The following is a 15,133-nucleotide window of genomic DNA, read 5'->3' on the forward strand; positions in this document are numbered from 1 at the left end:
AGGGGTTACAATTACATGGGCAAGATAATGAGTACATTTCTTATCAAGCATTGTTGCCTCCTCCTTTGTTTCCCCTTCCCATCCCTTCCCATCTTCTCACCCCTTCCATTTTCTGACTTCCCCTTTTTGTGGTCACTGAAAGCAACCTCTTTCTAGGCCGAGAAATCTAAGGATCCAACTTTCTTCCCTCTCTTAGAGCAGGGAAGTTGGAGAAGAGCACTCTTGCCCTCACTTGAGTCTTTTTGGTCCCACCTTGTTTTACATATCAACAGATGATCAAAAAGTCCTTGGCCCAATGCTGGAGCAACAGCCGTCCTCCTTTATAACCATTAGCTCAGGTTAACTAAAATCTCTCATTCATAGGCACTGACACTTTGGCAATATGATGATATAAACAAATGTAGTCAGAGATTATTGTGGCTGGCAGCTCTTACTTATAATCCTAGTTACTCAGAGGCTGAGATCTGAAGATCAAGGTACAAACCCAGCCAGGGCAGGAAAGTACATGAGACTCTTATTGCCAATGAACCAACAAAAACCTGGAAGTAGAACTGTGGCTCAAGTGGTAGAGTGCAAGCCTTGAGTAAAAAAGCTAAAGGATGGTATCCAGGCCTTGAATTCAAGTCCCAGTTCCGACACAAAAGAAAAGCAATATATAGTCAGAAAATCAGCTGAGAGAAAGCTAATATTTTGTCACATGCACCTAGATGCTGTACTTGGAGGACACTGGTTATTCTTTCATACCCCATGGTACTAAATGCGTTTTGCACTACTACTCATGTGAGATCTGATTATTTAAGGAGAAAATAGAGTTAAACATGGGATAAAGGTTAATTAGGAATCTTAGTGACCCCTTGACAACAATAGCTAAAGTGTTTAGTGATGTACCTAAAGAGAGAGAGTGATAGAATTAGAGAGGAGAATGAGCAGAGAACTTCATGGAAAGAGTCTCACTGGACCCCTGGCCCTACCTCTGCCACTAAGCATCTGTATCATTGCAAGTGAGGCATTTAATTTCTTTGGCCTCCCTTTCCCTATTTGCAGTATGAACAGTCTGGATTGTTATGTGTGTATAATGTGGACTGGGGCCGCTGTACATATAATGTAACATGATGTGTGTACAGTGTGCCACAGACCATAAACAGTGTACATGGCAAAATGCTTGTCATCCCAGCTACACAGGAAGTCATGGGTACAAGGATTTCAATCTGAAATCCATTCTGGGCAAAAGCATGAGACTCTGAGAAAAATAACTAAAAGCAAAAAGGGTTTGGGAAATGGTTAGCCAAACTGAAGCCCTGAATTCAAACCCCATGACTGCCCATCACCCTTTAAAAAAAAACAAACAGTACACACAGTAAATCAAAATGGAGAACCATAGTCACAGCTGAGTCTCTGTTCTGGGCCCCTTTGTGTGCTGGGCAGAAGTTCCACATATGAGCCCCTCTGGACCACTGGTTTGGAAACATCTTGAGGCTAGAGCATGGATCTCCTATACATCTTCCTCCCCCTCCCCATTTTCCCAGCACCAGATTTGGCCTGCTACTGAGCAAGCATACAATTATATGGGCTCCACACAACCACCCAATGGTACAGATAGAATTCTCATCATTCATTTGTTAAAGTTCAAAAGTGAGGCTCAATATGCTGAATGTATTTTCCACAACAAGAGTAGTGGCGGAGTGGAGACAGTGTGTCTGTGGCTGAAATCTATTCTGGTTCCATTTTACCTCTCTTTCTTCCTTACCTCTGTCACCATGATGCTTCCTTAGCTCACTATACTGCTGGGAGAGCTATCAGATCAAGTGGACAGCCCAAAAGGCAGAGATTAGAAATGGTGAGGAAAGAAAGTTCAGGCCAGTCCTGGTTTCTGCTGGATTTAATCCATGAGTTGAGCCAGTTCCCAAATACTCTGTTTTTCACAGGTGACCTTGGCTTTCCAAGTCTGCTAGTAATGGATGACACTGCCTTTGATATACAGGCACAATGAGAGACTACAGAGGTGACAATGTTGTAAAAGGGAACCATGTGGTTCAGAAGGGAAACTTCTGAGAATATCAGAGAGGTGCCCTGGTCTTCCTTGGTTACTAATTGTATCCAAAGACCACTACTCTGAAGAAATTTTTCCTGATATCTATCTTAAATTCTTGCTGCAATCTAAAACTATTTTTTAAAGTTTTAATGCCTCTGAGGTTTTTTTTTTTAACTTCTCGCTATCCTTGTTGTTGTTGTTGTTTGTTTTGGGTTTTTTTTGCCAGTCCTGGGGCTTGAACTCAAGGCCTGGAACTGTCCCTGAGCTTCTTTTGCTCAAGGCTAGCACTCTACCATTTGAGCCACAGCACCACTTCTGGCTTTTTTTGTATATGTGGTACTGGGGACTCAAACACAGGGCTTCATGCATACTAGGCAAGGACTGTAACACTAAGCCACATTCCCAGCCCCTTCACTGTCCTTTATATTACAACCTTTCAGGGCCATCAGTCTCCCAGGCACCTATACTCAAGTGAGATGAATTAGGGTCTAGCATGGTAACACAAGTTTGCAATCTCAGCTACTATGGAGGTCATCATTGGGAAGATTATGGTTTGAGGCCACCCTGGACAAAAAGTTACTGAGACCTCATCTCAGTCAACAACCTGGGCATGGTGGTGCATGCTTGTGACTTGAGCTACATGGGAGACTATGGGTAGGAGATTCAAGGTCTAGGTGGAACTGGACAAAAACATGAAACTACCTGAAGCATAACTAGAGCAAAAAGGGCCGGAGGTTTGGCCCATCTAGTAGAACAACTTTCTAGCGAGCAAGAAGTCCTGAGTTCAAACCTCAGTGCCACACATATACAAAAAAGGAGATAACTTGCCACCAATCCCTCCCAATGGAATCAGTAACAGAATCACAACACAAGAGCCCTGAAGTAGACATGTGGCTCCATCTGTTATTATCAGTATAATTTTTACACAGGTCATCTCTCCATTCTGTGTGCTAGTTTCTCCATGTGAAGTCAGTGCTATTAATATATGCTTTGAGGCCTATCAAAGAGTTGGTACTCAATCAACAGAATTGTAGGATAATGTAAATTGATGTCTTGATTGCATCATGCTCACTGATTAGCATTGTACACAAGCTAGTTCTTTTGCCTTTGGATTGCTCAGGATAAGATTTTTACATCTCCAAATCTAGCCCTCAGTTTGTGCCTGGACAGTCATGGGCTGCCTGCTGAAATTCACTGCCCTAAGCTGGGGAGCCACCTATGCCTGAGCACCATCTCCTCCCAACATCCCTTGTCACATTCTTTCCCAGTGGCCTCCAGGCTTCCATGGATCAACTAGCCCAGCTGCTCTCCCAGCAACCCAGACACCACATCCTCTCTTTGCAAGCTCTTGGGATTCCTTTTTAGCCAGGTTCCCCGGAGAGCCATACATCCAGGCCTCCAGTGTTCAGAAGCCATGTCAGTCCAACCAGCCTAGCATTTACATTTGCATTTCCAAAGCCCAATTTACATTAGAATTATTCCTGTCTGGCCAGGCAGGGAGACTCCACACATATTTTGGGGAAGCCTTTTTGCCAACTACAAGGATTGGCATCCCTGGGCCTCTTTTCCCTAACATTGCAGCCTTTACTGAGTTTCTTAGAGTGACCATATAACCTCATTGCTTCTATTTATTCTTGCTCCCTCCCCAGGTAGGAAATTTCTCTGAGCTGCTCTCTAACCTGCAAGGCTCAATTCACTTAGCAGCACTGGTCCTGGGATTCTGAACTTCCAGTCCAGACTCCAACCAAATGGGATATAAAGAATGTTAATTTAGTAAAAATAAATAAATAAATAAAAACGAATACTCGGTTTGTTCTTCCTATTATGTGATTATTTGGGGGATATCCCACTTGCATGCTTGCTGATCCAGGGGGTGTAAACTGGGGGACAGTGTTATGCAGCAAGTAGGAACCTGCCTGGTCCACGAACTACAAACTCTGTGCAGCCAGCAGCAGCTTCCAGTATACAAGTAAGGGAAGCTTCTAAGGTGAAAGCAGCACAGAAGCAGATAACTAACCCTTGACCAGTATCACCCTCAATCCACAAATATCAATCTATATACTACAAGAGACCACAGCTGGTATTCATCTACCTGAGTGGTACTGGGAATTAGGTTTGGTTCTATAACCATTCAGGCAAAAATTTAGCTACTGAAATATCCCCCAATTCACTGGTTAAAAGAAAAAGACTACACTTCAGTCTGGACACTACACAGTCTTGCCTAAATATTGAAAATACTCCAACTGAAAGACTACAGATGATTAAAATTAGCAAACAATGATTTGGACTCAGATGCACAAATCTCAATATAGAAACACTAGAAATAAGTAAAACAAAGCAACATGGGTCCTCTAAAAGTCAGCAACCTTACAGTGATGAACACTAAGAATGAAATGAAGCATATTAAGCTGCAAATAATTCAAAAGAACGATTATATGAATGGCAAACAAAATTAAAGAGCGCATGTAAAAATGCATAAATTCAATGAAAATGTAAATAACAGTTGAATGAATTCCAAGAGAATCCAAATCAACAGCAGAACAAAATAAGAAATACAATATATGAAAGAAGTATTAAATGAAGATGTAAAATTTTAAAAAAATCAAATAGACATTTTGAAGTGAAAATCTCAGTAAATCAACATTTTAAGACTCAATTGAGAAGTTGGAGGTGTGACTCAGTTCATAGAGCACTAGCCAATGAGCTAAAGTGTCAGGTACTAAGTTTATGTCCTGGTCTCAGACCCAAAACAAAAACAAACAAAATACAACCTTCAACCTCAGTTGAAGGTCTCTCTATTAGAATGGATCAAATTGAAGACAGACTATCAAGCTTGGAGAAAAGGCAGATATGTTTAAAAAATTCAGATAAAGAGAAAAATAAAGAAGTACAAACAAAATATACAAGATGTCATGGATACCATTATGCATCATGGGCATAGAAGAGAAGAGGTACAAGCTGAAGTCATACAAAACACATTCACTAAAATAATTAGAGGGAAAATTCTCAAATCTTGAGGAAGTGATAATCATTCCAGTACAGAAGGCTTTTAGGACAGCTAATAGACAAGATCAGAAAGGAACCTCTCCAGACTATAAAGTTAAACATTAAATATGCAGAATAAGAAAAGAATATTCAATGCTCCAAAAGAGAAACTCCAAGCCAAATATAAATGCAAACCTATCAAATAACAGCAAATTTTTCAACAGAAATGCTAAATCCCCCAAAAGGCATGGAAAGATATATTTCAAGCCATGAAAGAAAATAACTGTCAGTCTAGACTACTGTTTTTACCAAACCTATTTTTCATAAATAAAACTGTCAATATCCAGGCATCAGTGTCTCTACCTGTAATTCTAGCTACTCAGGAAGCTGAGATCTGAGAATCACAATTCAAAGCCAGCTGGGGCAAGAAAATCTGTGAGACTTTTATCTTCAATTAACCACCAAAAAAGGGGGGAGAAGAGGTGTAAATCAAGTGGTAGAGTGCTAGCTTTGAACAAAATAGCTCAGGGACAGAGTCCAGCCCCTGAGTTCAAGCCCCAGGACTGGCATACACACACATTCACATACACACACACACACACACACACACACACACACACACACACACACAGAGAGAGATATGATAAACAAAATTAAAGCCAACATAACCAGGAAAATATAGGAAACAATAAATTTCACTAGAGTAGAAGATAAGCAAGTGAGGATTAGGAAACAATCATTACAGAAAAGGAATAAAATGACAGGAAATTCTATATAACTTTTAATAATAACTCTGTATGTTAAAGGTCTCAATTCTCCAATCAAAAGACTTAGATTGGTAATTGGATTAAAAAACAAGATCTACTAGGTGCCAGTGGTTTACCCCTGTAATCCTAGCTACACAGGAGGCTGAGATCTGAGAATCACAGTTTGAAACTAGCCCAGGCAGAAAAGACTTTAAGACCCTTATCTCCAATTAACTACCAAAAATCCTCAAGTAGAACTGTGGCTCAAGGGGTAGGTAGAGCGCCAGCCTTGAGCAAAAAAGCTCAGGACCTAAATTCAAGCCTGACCAGCACCAAAAAAAAAAAAGACTCAACTTTTTGTTGTCTACAAGAAATACACTTCATTAAGACAAACACAAACTTAAAGTGAAACAATGGTAAAAGATATTTCCAGTAGTAAACAGCCTCATATCTCATAAAGCATACTTCAAACCAAACTTAGCTATAAGAGAAAAATATAAAAGAAAGAGAAAAAGAGAAAACTGATAAAGACAATAGTCTTTTAAGAGGAGATAACAATTGGAAACATATATACACCAAAATTTCATACAACAAACACTATGGCAATAAAAGCAGAGATAGATCCCAACACAATGTTAGTCAGGAGACCTGAAAACCGTGTTCCCCTTCACGCCAATAGATAGGTTATTCAGCTAACTCAAACAACAAAAGAAAAAAAAAGACACTTCAGAATTAAATGACAATATAGGTAAAATGGACTTAACATACATCTAAATTCACTCCAGAGCTACAGAATGCACACTCTTCCACGCCAATAGATAGGTTATTCAGCTAACTCAAACAACAAAAGAAAAAAAAAGACACTTCAGAATTAAATGACAATATAGGTAAAATGGACTTAACATACATCTAAATTCACTCCAGAGCTACAGAATGCACACTCTTCTCAGCAGCCTAGAGAGCTTTCTCTAAAATAGATCATATTTTAGGACATAAGACAACACTTACCATGATGCTAAGTGAAATGAACCCCAAGATAGAGACACAAGAGGTTTTATCTTTGTTGCTGTTGTTTTTAATATACTTGTAATGTACTATGTGATTTTTTTTGTTTCTTTTGTATGTTCTTCCCCCATGGTATTTGATTCCGGTGCCCTGCATCTTATTTTTTTTGGGGGGGTCTGGTCATGGGGCCTGAACTCTGGGCCTGCGCGTTGTCCCTCAGCTCTTCAGCTCAAGGCTAGCTCTACCACTTAAACCACAGCGCCACTTCCGGCTTTTTTCTTTTTGCTTATGTGGGGCTGGGGAATCGAATCCAGGGCCTCATGCATGCAAGGCAAGCGCTCTACCACTGAGCCACCTTCCCAGCCCCCGGTGCCCTGCATCTTATATATACATTTTTCTAATTTGGAGAGGGGAAGGGAAATAACAAAAAGCTGAAATAAGAATATAGGTTAACCCATTGTAACAATGAGATGTACAAGACACTATGTTGGAAATGAACTTCACAACGTGGGGGGAGAGAAAGAGTTGGGGAGGTTTGAAGGGGAGGGATGGAAGGGGAAAAATAAAGGAGGGAGTAACAATGCTCAGTAGGATATGTACTCATTACTTTATTCATGTAACTGTAACCCCTCTATACGTTATCTTTACAATAAAAATATATATTTAAAAAAAGACTTATCAAATATAAGACAATTGAAATAACTTCCTGCATTTTATTAGACCATAATGGAATCAAACTAGAAATAAAAGCAAAAGAAACTTGAGCACATATTAAAAAACTATAAAAGACCAAAGAATACACGACTGTGTGTATCTGCTATAAAACACATAAATTGTAATTTAACTACACTATTATATAAAATCATTTAAAATTGCAATATCAAAGAAATAATAAGGTAGGCAATATTCATAATTATTACAAAACAATACTCAATTATACAAAGGAAAATCATATGTAAATGGATATAACCTTTTTGGTGGGCAACTTAGAAATAGCAAGTCATTTAAAAGCTAGTGTACACTGAGACAAATAATTTACTTATAGGAATCTATAGCAAAGAAATATGTGCAACTTTGAGATAAAATGTACCTTAAAGGTATTCACAAAAGTAATAAATTGTCTGGGCATTGATTGCTCATGCCTATAATTCCAGCTTCTTGGGACCCTGAGAACTGAGGATTGGTGTATAAAGCCAGCCAGGACAGAAAAGTCTGTGAGACTTAAAAGTCAGAAGTGGAATCATAGCTCAAGTGGTAAAGCACTAGCCTAGAGCAAAAATGCTCAAGGACAGTGCCCACGCCCTGAGTTCACGTACTGAGATAGGCAATCACACACACACACACACACACACACACACACCACAGATACACACACAGAGTAACAAGCTAAATGTTCAGAATTACAAAACTAAATAAAATGGTATCTTATAAGGATATTAAAGATATATAATGGTGTGAAAATGTCCCTGATACAATGTGAAGTTATATAAAATGTGCAGAATGTAAATTCATATATACACATGATCTAGATTCAGATCCTCCAACTCTCTCATAGCTTTTTCCCTCAAGGTAGGTGGTATATCACTCGAGCCACACCTTCACATCTAGCCTTTTATGGTCAATTAGAGATGAGTTATATGGAGGTTTTTGCTCTGGATGGCTTTAAATTTCAATCTTCAGATCTCAGTTTCCTGAGTGGCTAGGATGACAGGAATAAGACAGCAGTACTGAGCTTATGATCTATTTTTTTTACAATATTCAAATATGTAATATTCAAATAGAAAGACTAGAAGGAAATCAAACAGTTGCTATTACCTTCTGACCCTAGATGGGATTTCAGTGGATTATAAAACAGTAAAAGCTAACTTTTGTGACACTAAGGATGGACCAGTCTTACTCTCTCTTTTCCTTTCCTTTCTTTCCTTTCCCTCTTCTTTCCTTCCTTCCTTCCTTCCTTCCTTCCTTCCTTCCTTCCTTCCTTCCTTCCTCTCTCTCTCTGTCTCTCTGTCTCTCTGTCTCTCCCTCCTTCTTTCTCTCTCTGTCTTTCCCCCCACTCTCTTCCTTATTTTGTTGTGCTAGTCCTGGGGCTTGAACTCAGGGCCTGAGTACTATCCCTGAGCTTTTTATCTCAAAGATAGTGCTCTGCCACTTGAGCCACAGAACCACTTTCAGATTTTTTGGTGGATAATTGGAGACAAGAGTCATGGATTTTTCCTGCCTGGGCTAGCTTTGAGCTGTGATCCTCAGATCTCAGCATCCTGAATATGTAGGATTACAGGCGTGAGCCACCAGCACCCATCTCAGCCAGTCTTCTTTCTCAGATCTTTACATCTATGTAACTAGAATGAAAGATAAATACCACATTAGCCTCATAAATCAGCTGAAGAGAGGGAGATGCAGGGAGGTTAAATGACTTGTACATTATTACACATTCATTTCTTTCTTTATACTTACTTGCCAATTTGGAGGGAGGGAGGAGGGAACAAAGTATACTGTTGGTTCATAGCCCCTCACTAGCCTAGCTGGGCACAGCTTTGCTGGGCATCCAACTTGTCTTGACCATGACACTCTGGGCCATTGGGACAAAGCCCCAGTCTCTTTGGTCTTCTCTGGCTTAAAGTTAGATGCATACTTCGCCTCTCTGATCATGGACCACTGCTCAGCATCTTCCCTGCCTGTGTTGGTGCATCTCTTAGCTGCCCACCTTCCCACCTACTGACTGGCCTTGCATGATGATCACCCTTGCTAGCTCCTTTCTGGGCATACATCTCCACTAGCCTACATTTGCAAGAGCAGAGGCTGGCTGTGGGCTCACTCCTGCTGCTGTGGGGTGAGCAGAGAAAACATATCTTGAGGCATCTGTGTAAGGGTTCCCTACACAGAGATTCAGCTGGTCTTCTCAATCCACAGGTTGCTTCCCGAAGGACTCAACGAGTGCTAGTTGAAAATATTCAGGAAATAACTAACAGTGTACATGTATAGACTTTCTTCTTGACATTATTTCCTAAACAATACATTCTAACAGCTACTTCCTAACATGTATACTGATTAGATGTTAAGCCATGTGTGTGTGCGTGCATGCATGTTTGTGTGTGTGTGTGTGTGTGTGTGTGTGTGTGTGTGTGTGTGTTTGTGTGTGTCATCCTATTGCTTAGCTTTTTCACTCAAGGTTATATAGTTCTACCACTTGAGTCATAGCTCAAGCTATGGATTTAAAAAAAGTCTCATGGTTTCTCTTCTTTGTAATAACTAGTATATGTCTGAGACAAGCAGAAAAGGTCAGATAAGTTGATGTTAGGTGAAATGAACCCCAAGATAAGTATTCAAATGTTTTTTACTTTCTTGCTATTGTTTCTAACATATTCATAAGATGATTTCTTTGTTGCTTTGTATGTCCCTCCCCCACAATATAACCCCTGCTTTCACTGTATTTGAGGTTGGTATAATTTGTGGAGGGGAAGGGAAAAAAACAAATCGTTTAAATAGGGATACAGGTGGACCCATTGCAATAATGAGATGTACAAGTCGTTATGTTGAAAACAAACTTCACAACTTTGGTGCAGGGGTGGGGGGGGGCAGGAAGGGGGAGGATGGGAAGGGATGGGAAGGGTAAACAAAGGAGGAGGCTACAATGCTTGATAAGAAATGTACTCATTATCTTGCCCATGTAATTGTAACTCCTCTGTACAGTATTTTCATAATAAAATTTTTTTTTAAAGTCTCATGGACTTTCCTGTGTGAACTTCAAACCATGATTCTCAGATCTCAGCCGTCTGAGTAACTAGGATTGCAAGGGTGAGCCACTAGTACCTGGCTCCCTTAAGGCTTTTAAAGGAACAATATTATGATTGTTCTTGGTAGGAGGAGGAGGGACACAACCAACATTAAATTTGCCTAGCTCCCAAATCTTTATCGAGTTGCTGCTAGAAGTCACTTCCTCTCCCTGCCAACACCAGCCATCCCATGTGTGTGATGCGTGTAATCCAGTGGCTATGGAAAGGAGCTGGGCCTGACCTCTTAAGTTTTCAAATAGTTTGAACATTCAGGTAGGTGATGGAAACCCTATGAAAGGAAAAGTTTGTTCACCTCAGATCAAGAGCAACAGATACTTCTTGGGTGGCCTAGTGAAACCTTTGGTGGCCTGGGCTGAGGGTAGGAACAGAGTGGAGTAGCAATGCAGCCTGGGAAAGGCCACGCTGAGCCTGACTAGGAGTAGGGCTTGACTCAGGCCTCTGGGCACCTGAGCTGTGATGGTGACATGGCTGTTATGCCTGTCCTGTGTCCTCCAAGCCACCCTCAATCTGCCCCAATCTTCTGTGAAGTCTGTTCTGAAGAAAGGCACTTCCTGGGATCTTGAGGGCCTAACCTGAAGGGACATTGCTGTCTAATGCCCATGGTGAGTGAGTGTGTACGTGTGTGTGTACGTGCGTGTGGGGTGTGTGTGTGTGTGAATCTGTGGGGACACAGCCCCTGGAGGCCACATATGTGTATGGGTAAGTGTCTATATATACAGTAGCATGGTATGGGTACACAGAGGCCCACCAAGGTGGTAGCGATGTGTGTGTGTGTGTGTGTGTGTGTGTGTGTGTGTGTATGTTTTTGTGTATGTTTCTTAAACAGTAGGGAGAAAAGGAAGAAAGACAAAAGCCCTAAACGACTCTGGCTTTTGGAAGAATCAGCCCGGTGTAGCCGGTTTAGGGAGCTGGCCAGCCAGGGGCCTGATTGGAACCAGACTCAGCAAGGAGGGGCTGTGAATTTTTTTTCCCTCTTCTGCCTGTCCTGAGAAATTTATGTCACACCCACTCCATCATCCTGGCGGGGGCAGCCTCTCCCAGCTGCCTGTGGTTCTGGGCTTTCCAGCCCAAGCAGCAACCACGCTGGGGGTCCCCTGAGCCTCCCAGACCCAGCATTGAATGGATTCCATGCCATTGTACCCTGAGACTGATGAGGATGCTCCCTGCAGGGGTGGATGAAGAAGAGGAAGAGGGAATGTAACCCCCTCCCTCCAAATAACAGCCTTTCCTTCCCACAGAGCCTAGTGTTATGGAAGGGTTGGAGGCATTGGGGAGGTACAGGAAGAAGGGAAGACAGGACAGGAGGCTGTGTTCCATTCAGAATCTCTTCCTTGTTCTTAAAAGGAAGTGGGTACAGATAACAGGGCAGGCTAGAAAAGGTCAAGATGATCGCTAAAGGAGGGTTCGAAAACCATTTGGGAGGTAGAAATCGAAGCTCACCCAAGGGGTTTGCCCAAGGCCAGACATACAACAAGGGAACCAATGTTAGGGTCAAGGCAGATGTAGTCTCTTCCCACCTTCCCCGATGTTGCCTTTCTTCCTTACCTTTTGGTCTAAGGCCTGTCAGTCCAGTCTGTTTCCAACCATGGCACTCTATCCTTGAAATCCTTCTGTGTTTTCCCTTTGTTCTTAAAATAAAGACAAGATTCCTGGACATGGTTATAGAATTTGCTTCAATCTGGTCCCTGACATCCTCTCAATCTACACCTTATATCAGGATCCCTAGCTCCCTCCTATCACCAGATCTTTGTATTTGCTGTGTGGTCTGCCTGGGATGATCTTCTTTCCCCTTCTGTTATTTGACTGCTACCTCTCTTTCAGAATACAGCTCAAGTGTCACTTCCATAAAAATTATGATTCTCAATTGTCGCTGTCTGGCACCACAGTGCTCTCTTTTCATACAGTTACAATCTTCCTTTTATTGTGTTCCTTAGTGATTAACAGCCACTTTTCTTGCATACACAAAGCTCCTGAGGATAGGGACCACAGCTGTTGATACTGTCCCGTTGAGCATCACAGGCTCTGCAAATAGCCACAACAGTGGCAAAGATATCAGGAGCTAATATTTGAGCCTGAAATGTGCCAAGCACTCCACCAATTGCTTTACTTAGAACAGCAGACATAATCTGCTAGTATACAGAATCCACCCAGCCAGGTGCAAGTCATGCCTGTAATCCCAGCTACTCAGGAGGCTGAGATCTGAGACTCCGAGTTCAAAGCTAGTCCAGGCAGGAAATTCCATGAGACTCTTACCTCCATTTAATCACCAAAAAAATAGCCTAAACTGGAGGTGCACTTCAAGTGAGAAAGTGCCAGCTTTGAGCAAAACAAGCTAACCAAGAGCATGAAACACTGAGTTCAAGCCCCAGTACCAGCACAAAAAAGTAAAAGAAAAATAAGTCACTGAGAATTTAAATAACCATACTAAGGTATTCATGCTGGGATTTGAACCCAGGAAATCTGGCTCCACAGTTTCTATTTTTTTTTTCGGTCATGGTGCCTGAACTCTGGGCCTGGGCACTGTCCCTCAGCTCTTCAGCCATAGTGCCACTTCCAGGTTTTTCTGCTTATGTGGTGCTGAGGAATCGAACCCAGGGCCTCATGCATGCAAGGCAAACATTCTACCACTAAGCCACCTTCCCAGCCTCCAGTTTGTATTCTTAATGCTAAGTGCTTAATCATAAACATTTCTTGGCTCAACATGTTCTTGTTGAGCTGCCCCAGTGTCAACTCTTAGGGATGTTCCAACCCCTGAGTACCTCCCTGGATCTTGGGGTGATGCCTGTTTCAGAATGCCCAGCCATCTGTGAAATCACTTTTCCCGCATTGTCACCCCTCCACTTCTGTACTGCTTGCCTTCACTGCCTCTTTGCAGGAGTTTCTAGGGCTTGGCAATGCCCGCTGACTTTAAGTGTTTCTAGGGTCCACCACCCTGATCTCAATGATCCAGGCTCACTCCCAGCTAGGTGTCAAATGACTTCACCTTCCTGAGCCTCAGTTTTCCCTTTTGTAAACCAGTTTCTTCTGTGTCTGCCTGTGGGATTAGGAGGATTGAGGGAGTTTGTAGGTGTTTGGTAACTGTAAAGTAGGAGGCTATTATTAGACATCTATCACTCCTGTACTTACTAGTAGCAATATGTTACAGTAAGCTAGAACCTCTTCATGGCTCCCAGCTCCCAATCCAAAGGAAGACAGAAAGATAAAAAGCCTATTAATAGGGGCTTCATGTGCCCCCTTCCTGACTTAACCCTGTCACCAAGCCTTCTCAACCCTTTCTGGCCTCACCCAAGTCAGGCCTTGGGCTGCTCAGGAACCCTGGCTGGCTGGGAGGGGGGAGAAGGGTAGAACTCTGTCCTCTTGTTTGCCCTCCCTTAGCCCCCCACCAGCTTCACTGTTTCTATGCCAGGCCAAGGCCAGGGAACACAATGCCCCTCCTGCTCACCCCCCCCCAGGCCCCAAGAGCCCTGCCCCCTCCCCTGCCATGGCATCTTGAACAGAGAAGAGTCTATGGCTCTTAGTGGGGGGTGGCTGGGGACTGGGGGGCCACAGAGAGAGGAGGGTTACAAAAGCTGGAGGCTCTGCTTTCTGCAGTGGCCTCCTGGGGGCCAATGAATGTGCAGAGCCGCAGCGGGGAGGGGGGGCAGCCGGTGTGTTTTCATTTTGCTCTGTTTGTTTTCTGTTTAGATCGACTGCTCAGTTCTGGTTTGGCCCTCTGAGGGCTGATGGGGTTTGGCAGGTAAGGATTTCTGGGGCCACCCAGCTCTGCCTTCTATAGGGTTGTGGGCTTGGCTTCTGCTGGCCTGCTTTGCTGCCTTGCCCCCCTTTTTTCCTTTTCTGTCTTTCTCTCCCTTCAATCCTCCCCCCTCCCCCATCTTGCTTCTTTCCCTCTCTCCTCCTCCCCCTGGTCCTGTTCTTTTCTGCCTCCCTGTGTGCCTTTGTTCTGTTTCCATATTCTATTTTTCCTTTTCTCTTAATCAAAGGGAGGGAAAGAAATCAAGACCTGTGCATTAGAAGGCCTGAGTTCTTGCCCAGCCTCTGCCATTAACTCTCTCAATGTATCAACAAGTCCTTCCCATCTGTGGGCCTTAGTTTCCAAATGTGCACACTGAAGGCTCAACCTTAGACCATCACTGAAATCTAAGCTAGGAAATCTTGTGAGCAAATAAGAGGGAATAGATGGATGCCATTCTTTGCAGAGAGCAAAACCCCACAATGTATCCTGGACAGGAGAGAGAGGGAGGTCAATAGAGTACCTGCCTGGGCAGTGAGAGTTTATGGGAAAAGGACTCTCCCCTAACTGGAATCAAAATCATGTTCAGTGATGTAGTGGTGCATGCCTGTAATCCCAGCAGCTGGGAGCCTAAGGCAGGAACATCATGAGTTTCAGTCTAGCCTGGGCCAGAGAATAACACTCTGGCTTAAATTAAAAAAAAAAAAAGAGCCCAAAATAAAACAAAAACCAGTCCAGGAACAGAAACCCAAGCAGAACAGAGGGCCTGGGGTTGGGAATGCAGAGGCACTGAACAGCAATAGTTGAAAAAGATAATTTAGAATGAATATCTTCTTTCCTT

Source organism: Dipodomys ordii, unplaced genomic scaffold (genome assembly GCF_000151885.1).
Source record: "Dipodomys ordii isolate 6190 unplaced genomic scaffold, Dord_2.0 Scaffold142, whole genome shotgun sequence".
Lineage (NCBI taxonomy): Eukaryota > Metazoa > Chordata > Mammalia > Rodentia > Heteromyidae > Dipodomys > Dipodomys ordii.